The sequence below is a fragment of the Hevea brasiliensis genome, chromosome 4 (assembly GCF_030052815.1).
Source record: "Hevea brasiliensis isolate MT/VB/25A 57/8 chromosome 4, ASM3005281v1, whole genome shotgun sequence".
NCBI lineage: Eukaryota > Viridiplantae > Streptophyta > Magnoliopsida > Malpighiales > Euphorbiaceae > Hevea > Hevea brasiliensis.
In genome coordinates this window covers 37,579,272-37,591,969 of record NC_079496.1, presented here as the reverse complement: position 1 = coordinate 37,591,969, position 12,698 = coordinate 37,579,272, and the positions used below count along the sequence as shown (strand labels likewise).

At 34.9% G+C, this 12,698-nt stretch overlaps 1 non-coding gene across 1 annotated transcript; it reads left to right on the top strand.

Annotated features, from left to right (window-relative positions):
* The first annotated feature begins 299 nt into the window (after positions 1–299).
* LOC131179573 (small nucleolar RNA R71) lies at positions 300–406 on the top strand. Its single transcript, XR_009148464.1, has one exon. It is a non-coding gene; the product is annotated as a small nucleolar RNA R71 (small nucleolar RNA).
* Positions 407–12,698: the final 12,292 nt, after the last annotated feature.

Genomic DNA, 12,698 nt, shown 5'->3' with positions numbered 1-12,698 from the left:
GGAAACTTGTCATGCATTAATAAAATAAAAGACACTCTGTCTAGGTCTCCATAAATATGAAATGGGATAAAAAAAAATTTCTATACGTAAGATAATATAATTAAATAGACAATTAAATTAATATTATACACGATAAAACAGGATAGGGTGTTCCAGCACCGAATGTAGCACACCTTGCTCGACTATACTATAAACGGGTGAGAGGTGTTACAAAAGCTCTTCCACTGGCAGTATCTATCATACTGCAGTCCATTAGTAGAAGTCCCTCATAGAAATACTGAATCAAAAGCTACTCACTTATTTGATGATGGGGACAACTTGCACACAGCTTCTTAAATCGCTCCCAATACTCATACAAACTCTCTCCATTATACTGCCGGATGCCACAAATTTCTTTTCTTATGTTAGCAGCACAGGAAGCAGGAAAATACTTCTCCAAAAATATCCGCTTCATTTCATTTCATGAGTCGATAGATCCAGAAGGAAGGTAATATAACCAATCCTTAGCTATGACTTCCAGTGAGAAAGGGAAAGCTCGAAGCTTAATCTGGTCCTCTGAAACTCTTTGAGGTTTCATGCTGGAACACACAACATGAAATTCCATTAAATGCTTATGTGGATCCTCACCTGAAAGACCATGAAACTTAGGCAACAAATGGATTTGTCCATACTTTAACTCAAAATCAACATTTAAAGCAGGGAATTAAATACACAAAGGCTGATGATTTAGATTAGGAGCAGCAAACTCTTTCAAAGTCTTAGCAGCCATGGTTTCATTTTCAAAATCTGAATTCGAACTTAATTCCCTTGGAGATTGGACTCCTTCAGATGTACTTGGAATCTACTTAGCTTGCTTAGCCAATTTTCTAAACTGTTTAGCTATTTTTTCTACTTTTGGATCAAAGAGCAACTCACTATATTGAAAAGTTCTTGTCATAAACAAAAAAAATCAAACTAAAATGCAGAAAAATGAGTCAAAACGTTAAAAAACGATGGAATTTGGCCTCAAGAGGGTAGAGACAATGAATCCTTTGGATTGATTGGTTATTTGTAGAACGTCGTTTCCTTCTAAACAAGTATAGAATGCTTTCCTAATTCAACCAAAATTCTACTAATGAATAGTAACACTGTAATTTCTGCCAAAAACCTGAAAATAGTAACACTTCACAAACAGAGGTAATAATAGAATATCCTAAACATAAAAACATGAAATCCAATAAACTTTCAGTCCCCGGCAACGGCGCTAAAATTTTAATGGTTGCCTATTCCACAAAAAAAAAATAACTGAAATTACCAGTAATGAAATAATCTTTTATTTTCTGAATGAACGCAATAAGTGGTAATCCAGGTCGAACTATAGAGATTGAGTTGCTAAATTTCGTGCACGTGTGTAACAGAAATTAAAAACAAAATATGGGTGGGGGGGGGGGTTGTTGTAACACTAAATCAAAAGAAATCAAGTTCAGAAATTAAAGAACTAAATTTAGGTGTATAATTCTCAATTTAAACAAACTTCAGTCCAAGGTAATTCACATTCCAATGCATGACTCGATCATAGACAAAAGAAATACAATTATCTCTTACTGAATACTTAATGTAGATTTACCAAACAGTGAGGCAAAGCCCCTAACTTCCCTATACTCGTCAATTCGAGCCCAGCACTCTTGTTGACTCTAATTATTAATTGAATTGGTATTAAGCGATCCTCATCAATTTAATAACTGCTTTAAAAATAAGAAGTAGTTAAGCTTGAACAACGATTTATGAAGCATAAATCATTTAATTCATCCTATTGTTTCTTTAGGTTATTATCGAAAACTTGGATCATAATTAATAATACCTAATGGCTACTCACATTCAATCTTACACAACAATTACGGGTTATGAAGATGAACTAGTAATTAATCACATTAAACAATTAACTAATAGGCCTTTTTAGCAAATCGTTCAATAGATCAAAAATAATGAAATTGAGAAACAATAGATATTCAAAAAGGCATAATTCAAATTAAGAACCTGATTTCACAAATCATGCATAAAAATTAGAATCCCTTGAACTAAATTTAGAAACTTAGCAGCTCATTTTCATGGCTTACAAAAAAAAAGTAAAATAATGAAGAAATCTAAAATTATAAACGTGAATGGAGAATGAAGGTGTTGAAGGAGTTGAAGGTGTGTCTCTCCGTTGCTTCCTAAGATGATCTTTATACTAAAAAACCTAATCCAAAGATAAAAACCAAACTTGGAAAATTTTTGAAATTCAAAAAGGTAGATTCTCTGCTCTGCAATCACGGCCAATTTTCAGCCACTTCTCTTTCGATTCTGTCTCTGACTTCTTCAGGAAAGTTGTAGCCCTACTTCTTAGCTTTCCAATGAGTCCCCATTTGCCCAAATCGAAGCTCTACAGCCCAAGTTATGGGCTAAAAACTAAAACTAGTTCTAACAGACGATCCAAGCCATAAATTTGAATTCACTGCCGTTTTTAACCATCAAAACGACGTAGTCTTGTCTTCAGCCCTTCATAGAAAATGTAGAGGTGGTTCTTAAGGTTCAATTGGGCCTGAGTTTGTTTCATTTGGACATTTGGAGCTCCAGGTATAAAATAAATCCCAAAACTGGTCATAACACGTCAAGTGTAGGCTTTTGTAATAGATTCATAGCTAATTTTGACAACCTTGGAGACTGATTTAGGCTTTGTTCCCTCTTTGTCATTTGTAGTGCTCTGACTTAGCTTTTCAATGAAATAAACAGCAATGGATTTAGAGGCCCACAACTTTAGAAACACTTGAAAAATATAGCAAAGGGCAAATTAATACAAATGCTAAAAATTTCTTAATTTAACATAATTATACCAACAACTCTCTAAAAATATGCCTAATTGATAATTATACTTTAATGAACTGAATTAGGCATAAATACACTAAAAACACTAAATGTGATGGGAGTAAAAATATTAATTATGCACTTATCATAGACAAAGGAGAAACCCTTGTACTAGCCATAATCTTGTGACTTAAGGCATCTACTACCACATTTGCTTTTCCTAGCTGATAATCTATCAAGCAGTCATAGTCTTTAATTAGTTCTAGCCAACTCTTCCGTCTTAAATTCAACTCCTTTGTGTGCCCAGATATTTCAAGCTCTTGTGATTTGTGTAGATATAACACATTTCCCCATGCAGATAATGTCTCCAGATCTTTTGAGCAAATACAATAGCTGTTAGCTCCAAGTTATGTGTAGGGTAGTATCTCTCATGTGGCTTCAGCTGACATGATGCATAAGCAATGACATTTTGGTATTGCATTAATACACAGCCTAACCCATTATGAGAAGCATCACTATAAACAGTGTATTCTTTACACAGAGTAGGTAAAGTCGGGACTGAAGCTTCGGTCAAACATCTCTTCAACTAATCAAAACTCTACTGGAATTTATCAGTCCACTGAAATTTTACATCTTTCCGAAGTAGCTTGGTCAGTGGAGATGCTAATAAAGAAAATCCCTTCACAAAACAGCGATCGTAATTAGCTAAACCCAGAAAACTGTGAACTTCTATAACATTTCTGGGTGGCTTCCAATTAACGATAGCTTCAACCTTGCTGGGATCTATCTTAATGCCTTCAACTGATACAATGTGCCCCAAAAAAGAAATTTTCTTCAGCCAAAATTCACACTTCGATAGCTTAGCATACAACTATTTCTCCCTTAGAGTTTGTAGCACAATTTGTAGGTGCCTGTCATACTCCTCTGCATTGTTGGAATACACCAAGATGTCATCAATAAACACCACAACAAACTGATCTAGGTATGGTCTGAAGATAGTGTTCATTAGGTCCATAAAAGTAGCTAGAGCATTGGTTAACCCGAATGGCATATGGAATGCTCTATTCTTGCACCTTCAACTGATAATACCCCAATCTTAAGTTAATTTTGGAGAACACAACTGCACCCTTTAGCTGATCAAACAAATCATCTATGCGAGGCAATGGATATCTGTTCTTTATTGTCACCTTATTCAATTGTCTGTAGTCGATGCGCATATGGAGAATACCATCTTTCTTCTTAACGAACAACATTGGTGCTCCCCAAGGTGACACACTGGGGTGAATGAAGCCCTTATCAAGTAACTCATGTAACTGTCCCTTCAGCTCTTTTAATTCTGCAGGTGCCACTCTATATGGAGTAATAGAGTTAACACCAAGCATAACCTCTATTTCAAACTACACTTCTCTTTTAGAGGTAGCCCTGGTAATTCTTCAAGAAACACATCCAAAAAGTCACATACAGTAGGAATATCCCTCACTACTAGACTCCCTATTTGGGTGTCTATCACGTGGGCCAAATATATTTCACACCCTTTTCGGATCATTTTTCTAGCAAGTGCAGCTGAAATGAGATTTGATGGCAATAACTGCCTCTCTCCATGTATTACTACTTCACCATACTGTGGGAGACCAAATATGACAGTCTTCAGTCTACAGTTAATCATAGCATGATCCCTGGCTAACCAATCTATGCCCAAGATGATGTCATAATCTCTGAAGGATATTTTAATCAAGTCAGATAGAAAAGTATGTCCTTGGATCACCAAAGGACAATCCTTATACATTATGTTGACCCTAACCTCTTGTCCTAACGGACTAGTTACTAGTACCTCAAAATACATTTTCACATAAGGAACATCAATACAACAAGTGATGCTGGCACTAACATAAAAGTGTTTAGAACCCGAATCAAATAGCACATATACATCTTGTTTAAAGATAGAGAAAGTACTAGCAACTATATCAGAAGTTTTAGCCTCTTCTCGTTGCCGCATGGTGTATACCCTAGTCGTTGCACCACTCTATTCAAGTTGGTTAACTGTGGCCTAACTGCTAGAGGTACTACCCCTGCCTTTGCCTTGGCCTCTGCTAACTGTCTATGAACCTCTGGAGGCAGAACTCTGAACTGAACCTTCAGCTGTAGTAGGTGGTGTAGCTCTATGAGCACTCACACAATCTGTTGCAAAATGGCCAATTCCACCACAATTATAACAAGCTCCAGTAGCCTTGTAACAAACCCTTCCGTGTACTTTTCCATATGTTTCACAAATACGGACTAGGGTTATTGCTCTAGATGTTTGCTGGCTAGGTTGGGGTGGTCTTTGTCCTGAGGATCTACCTCTACTAGACTTGCGAGAACTGAATCCCCCAAAATATTTTCTCTTTCCTGATCCACTATTAGGAGCTTGTCCAGTAGTCTTTCCACCTTTCTCTTTCTCTTCTGATCCCATCTTAACTGTCCCTTCCACTTAAATTCTTTCCAGCTCCAGGGCTTGTGAAATCAATTTTGAAAACTTTTGATGTCTAAACCCCATAACTTGTATCCTCAAACTAGGCCTTAATCCGGCATCAAAGCATTTACATCTGTCTCGGACAGTGGTAAGCAAACTTCCTGCAAAGTGACTCAATCTGGAGAAGTCCCTTGCATACTCTGCTACAGTTTTGTCCCCTTGCTTCAAATTCAGAAATTCTTGTAGTTTCATGTCAACATATGTATCAGGGACCCATTTCTGTTTGAATTGCCTCAGAAAGTCTGACCAAGTCAGAATAGGGGGCTCCATTAGACTATGTGGGGATAGTCTTCCACCACTCATAAGCATCCCCTTACAGCAAAGAAACCGAGTATTCAAACTTTAATTCTTTCATGCAATGCAGCTTTTTAAATACTCTTTCCATTCTTTCAATCCACTGTTCCACCTCCAGTGAATCCATAGTACCCTTAAATTCAATGGCCCCATATTTCAACAGCTTATCATATTGCCTAGCTATAGGCTGTGGTTGCACTGCTGGTGCTTGAGTTGGGGTTTAGGTTAGCATGTTCCCAGCCATTTGTTGAAATAGGGCAGCCATCTACTGAGCAAACTGAGCAGGAAACTGTGACATGGGTGGAGCTGGTGTAACCGACCCACTAACGTTATGGAGAGCTAGGGCTTCCCCCTGTGCCTCAGCCTCAACAGACTGCTCAATTGAGCAATCCTCTTCTTCCATATTCAATGAGAGGATATTTTATCTCCTGAACAAACAACAAGGATATTTCCCTCCATTAGTTCATATTCATGATGTAAATGCATCATATGTATCAATTAAGTGAAGGAGCGGAAGCATGGTAATTGTTTCATTGGAGCATTGAATTTCAAAAATTTCTTCTAGGGTTTCATGTATCATGCCGCATCTCTGATATGCCTAATTAATGTCAATGCTCAATTGCAGATTAAAACACTTTTAATATGTATTAGGATCTATGTTTTCCATTCAAGTTTGTGAATTAACAAATTAATTCATTTAAACACTAATTTAAAAGAGAAGTTTGGGTACTAACCTCTTTGATGCACTATGGATGCAATTGGCAACTTTAGTAAGTACCTAGGACCCCAAGTGTTGTCCCTCTAGCTTTTCCACACCAAGATCACCAATGGGCAACCCCCAAATCAGCTTCTCAAGCCTTACCAACCAATTATAATTTGGGTTTTTGCCTTTAGAGAGGTTGTATGTGTGTATAGGATACTAGAAATAATTTCTAGCAATTTTTATTCAAAGAAATTTGGGTTATTGATGAGAAAGCAAGAAGAGGAGAAGAGGGAAAAGTGTGCTGCCACCTTTGAGGAAGTGAGAATGTTATGTTTTATTCTTCTTTCTTTTCCCTTTCATAATTAGGTCAAGTAATCACTTAAACCCTTTGCCACATGTCACCACCACATTACATCTTATTTTTAATTAACTTAATCACATTAAGCCAAGTGTCAAAGATAGACTTAATCTTGAATTTGATCACCTTGCATGATAGGAAGACAAATGGAAAACTTATATGACGCCATGTGTCACCATCTCATCATGCCACATGTCACCATGTGAAATGACCAAATTTCCCTTATGTTGTAATTTTGAGTTATCAACTCAAAATCATTATTTCTCCTTTTCTAATCAATTTATATCAAATATAAATTAATTAATTAATCTCCATTAATTAATTTTCCATAATTAAATTCATATTTAAATACTTTAAATATAAAATTAACTTATACTATACATCTAATAACCTAGATTTGGTTTCAAGCCATACTAGGGACTTTGCAATCTTATTGCAAACCAAACCTATTTAATTAATCAATTAACAGCCCAAGGCTAGAATAGCACCCCATGTGTATGCTATGGCTCAGGAGGAGCCAAATCCAATAGACATTATCAGAGGTACATTTTCTATTTATAATACCTTTACATATGTATTGATAGACCCTAATTATAGTCATCCCTATATATGCATTGTATCTCCTGTTAGAAGAGGATATCGATAGATGGGTTAGAAGATGACATACTTGTCACCAACCCTTTAGGCCATAAGGTGATGGTAGATTATCAATCAAAAAGGATCGTATTAAAGATAATGGTTGGAAATAAGAAAGAGACTGTATATGAGATGAAAGAGGATGAGTGCAGAACTGATTGAGGATAAGTATAGGAAAAATCTGATCTATTGGGATATACCGTGGTAACTATGCAATGCTCTCGATGTTTATGTTGTAAGCTGCAGATTATAGTACTGACTTGGGACTATTGTATAGAGCTATATATTTTCGATAGTAAATCAAGATAAGGATAAGATTGTAAAGCTAGGTCTAGCAAGATAGACTTAAGAGAAAGTGAAGTATTGTAACACGAAAAAGTGGAGACACAAGGAAATAGCAGTTCCTCGATTATTTACACTGGGTAAATTTCGAGGATGAAATTTTATTTAGAGGGGAAGAATTGTAATGCCCTCACCGTAGGTAGTCCATACGTTCTACTGTTTCAATAGCCAATGTCTATTCGGACAGTCAAAATGTCTGGAACTACACTTAAACTAGGATGAGGAGATATAAATTGATGAAATGAAGACCAAGAAAAATTAAGGGAAAATAAAAAAAATGAAATGTAATTAGGTTAAAGGAGCTGAAACCATGGCGATGGGTGACCATACCGAGAAGTCACTGCGTAGACAGTTGACAATCCCAGACCCGTGAGGAACCCTAGAAAATAATTTCTGAGACGTAATTAAAGGTTTACTGAGGTACAAATAACATTAAAAATGTCAAAGAAAATTTAGTTAATCAGTACATTTGAAAATGAAAATTAAAAGAATCGTCGAATTAGGGATTTAATCAGTATTACCGAAAAAGTTCGACTATAACCCAAAGAGGGGCATTTTGGTCATTTAGCACCTAAAGTTGACTTTTGACCTAAATGTCTATTAAAATGAGCGATATTAAAATTTTAAAAATTTCCTGAAAACTATTAAACTATATGCAATCTAATTAAAGGAAAAATGAGGGGGATTATTTGAAAAATTAAAAATTTAATTATTATAATAATTAAACAAATTGTTAGTGGAGTATATAAAGGCATAAGATGACAAATATCATCCACTCAAGTCATCTTCTCCATTCCATCTCTCCCATGGCCGAATTCATCTTCATTTTTTCCTCCATGGATTTTCTCTTAACAAGCTTAAATCCCCTCCATTTTCAACATAAAATCATAAGTTCACTTTACAAAAATTAGTACTCACACCTTGGGAAGTATATAGGTGGCAAAGGAAAAGAGAAATTTTGAAGTTTTACAAGTTTGGGAATTTCTTGATTAAAGGTTAGTGCATAATTTCTCTTCCTTTCTTACTTATATCTTGAATTGAGGTTGAATTGAGTTGATATGCTAAGAAAATTTAAGAAAATGATGAGGAATGGTGAACCCTAGAATTCAGCAGCCATGGGAACCATGAGAGTTTGATTAATTCATACATGTAAATGGTGATTAGTGATGTTGATTAAGGTAGTTACATGTACTAGAATTTAATTGCATGTGTATGTTTGAGGTTGATAATTTGAATTAGGGTTTGAACAAATTATTGGAGACTTGTGTAATTGCCTCATTTCGGCAGCCTTGAGAAGCATGGGATATTGTTAATTTCATGCATGTAAAAGGTGATTTGTGATGTTGATGAATAAGTTATATATTGAGGGATGAAGTTCATGTATTAGAAATTTAATTGAATATGTATTATTGACCTTGACAATTTGAAATAGGGTTTTAAACTAATTATTAGAGACTTTGTGTAATTTGCTAGAATTTGATTGTATTGAGATGAATTGATGATGTTAGAAGTGCCATGAATGCCAATTTGTAGTTTGGGAGTTGGAGGAATGAAATTGGAAGTGTGAATTTCTTTGCAGGCTGAGAATTATTGAATCCAGTAAGTGTTTTGAGCCATAACCAAAATTGTGTTGCTCTAATTGGTATGAGGCCAAGAAACTAGACCTAAAATGTTTCATTTTTCATGAAGAGACTATGCCCAAATTCTGCCCAGAAATTGACCAAATTGTTGTCCCAATCCGGATGACCAAATGATGAACCCAGAAAATTGACCAAATGAATAGTTCACATTCATTTGGCCATAACTCCCACTATACAGGTCCAAATGACCTAAAATTTATACTATTGGAAAGCTTAGATATAGGACTACAACTTTCATGAGGACCATACAGCCCAGAAATGCCTTTAAACCAATCCAAATTGTTTGCCCAAGTTAGGTCACAAAACTGTCTAGAACCATATTGCCCAGAAATTATTAGAAATAGGCTTACTTGACCAATTTTGGCAAAGAGGCCATAACATGGTCTACAAAAATCCAAATGCAATGAAATTAGTGGCAAAATTTCCATAAGACATCTATCTACAATATTGGTGTTTTGACCAAAACCCAGAAAGTAAGTGAACTAGGTCAATTGGCTAGATCAAGTTAGTATGCAAATTCTGGAAATTGCCTAAGTGACCACTTGACTATCTCCCAATAGGAAACTCGAATTGAGATGAGCCATATTGCTCTGGAAACCTAGGAAATAGGACTCCAACCTTTTTTAGACACTTTCCTCAAATTATAAATGTAAGAATCCCAAAAGTTGAGTAAAATCTACTGACCTGAACCAGGATCCTGTTGGCACAGGATACTTGAGTCCAGGCTAGTTATTTGGCTATAAGTAATTCTAAAAAATTTGAAAAATTGTAATCCAAAATTTTGAGTGACCATAAGACATAGGGAAATAAACTCTATGAAGAATACTAAGCCTAAAAGTAACTGCAACATGTCCAATTAAATTAGTAAAATGTAATTCCAAAATCTACCTTGCTAAGGATCCAGAAAAACCAGTTATTATTATTTGACCATAACTTGAGTTCCAGAAATCCAAATGACATGATTCACAAAAGGAAAACAAAGACAAGACATAGAGGAACAACTTCCATAAAGGAAGTATGGCCAAACAGTGGCCACAAAGTGATCAAATTGATAGGTAAAGTTAAGACATTAAAACTGAACCTAAAGAAAGGTTCATAAGACAACTTATCTTATGGTAGGGTTTTAACCCTAATATATTGCTAAACACTGAATTATATGAAATAGGTGTGTGGGACCCACTTTCTCGCTATAAAGTGACATGAAATTTCTAATAAGTAATTGATAATGCTTAATTACCGAAAGTTAATCTAGGTTTATGTATATAGTTTGAATCGATTGGTACACTAATTAGGGACTACAGATAGCAGTATTGCCTATATGAATAATCATTGATTGACAAAGTATGTCTGATATGATTGTTCTACAGGCTATATGCCTGCCCATTGGCCATTGTGCGTAATTTTATTTCTGGTTTTGATAGCCTACCCGTTGGCCTTGTGCCTGACATGACAGTTGTATACAGGGTAGACATATGGAGGTCTAACCAGTATACTGCCGTGTATCCAGCCTTATAGTCTGTTATAGGTTACTTGGGCACTGATATAATTTTTAAGAGACTGAAAATGAAATAAATGTACAAATAAGATCCTGATAAATAAATTGATCCCAAACTCAAATAAATCTGTAAAGACTTAGAATTTATGAAATTAGCCTAGAATTATTATTTTTAATTATTCAGTTATTTTTTCTTTTAAAGTTATGCATCACTAAGCAATTCACTTAGTGCATTGGTTTTTCTATCACGCAGGTACTGGAGACTAGCAGCAGCCGCAGCAGCAGTAACCGCATCCTTAGTGCTTCCACAGAGGCTGATCAGATCTACCAGAGTCTATTAGTCACCTCAGCAGTATTTTATTTTTATAGGGCTCATGTAATTAGGTTTTGCATTTTGTTTCATGTACAATGAAATGTATATTAATTTTGATATTGTAAATAAATTCTAATTATATTTTGGATTGTAAAAAAAGTTGTGAACTTTTGTATATAAACTTCCATATGAATGAATGAATGAAAAATATATTTTCTTGAAATTATATAAGTAGAAATGATATGATATGACATGATGTATATGTAAATATGAGATAGACATGAAATTGTTTTAACAGGTGAATAGTAAAACCCGCCAGATGCTAATAAAACAGAAGATGCTCAGCCCAGGTTTCCATAGAAATAAATTGTGAAAAAAAAAATTACCACATATTTTTTATGAAATTTAAAATTAACAATAGATAGGACAGGATAAGATAGGGTGCTCCGACACCGAATGTGCACTCCTTGCTCGGCTACACTATAGACGGGCAAGAGGCGTTACAAAAAATCATACATGTTGAAGAAAGATAAATTTTTAGCCAGCCATAAATTTCTAGGGTTTTGAAGTGTTTCAATTTAATTGAACATGAAATTGAACTTGTTTGGAGTAGTAGACATGATTGAGATAGTTAGTAGGCATAATTTGTGACAAATGGAAAAATTAAGGTTCTTGGTGATTAGGGTTTTGGGAGAAATTGGGGATTTTGAGAATTGATAAACAATTAATGTGTATGATGCTCAATTTTGGTCATTTAGTGTTTTTTGAATTGTAAATTGATGATTGGTATTGAGTTGAGTTGTCAATGTGAAGTGATTGAATTCTGGACTAATGAGTCTAGCTAGTTCAAATGCCCATAAGTTAAATTGTGTTGCTCCAATTGATATGAAGCCAATTTTAGATGAAAATAGGGTCATAATGCAACATTTTTCATGCAGAAACCTTGCCCAAAAACTGACCCCAAGTTAACCTAAAGACTGCTTAAATCCAGAATTAGTACCCTGTTACTGGGCAAAATTAACCAAATAAATAGTACATATTCAAATGGTCATAACTTTGTGTAGAGAGGTCCAAATAACCTGATTTTTAAACCATTGGAAAGCTTAGACATATTAGAACAACATTAATGAAGGATATAAACCCAAATTTTGACTATAACCTAGTCAAATTGCTAACCAAATTTAGGTCACCATAACTGCTAGAACCAAAATTTATCCAGAAAATTTGGAAATGACTAATCCAGCTTGTTATGGTAAAAATATCATAACTTGAGCTACAAAACTCTAAATGGAGTGATTCAAAAAGGGAATTAAACTAGACACATTAAAGAACAACTTTGATGAAGAAAGTTTAGCCAAATTTCCACTGTAGATTGGTCCAATAGAATAGTAAACCTAAGTGACCAAATCTAAAATTTTAGAATTTCATTTAATAGGCCTTGAATTATAATTGGCAACCAATGCCAATAAAATTGTGATCCAAAATTTGGTATGACCATGTGTTTAGAAATGGTATACCTATTAATTGTGAAAAAGTCAACATTTTATGCAACTAGTAATATGAATAGTAACATCATAACATT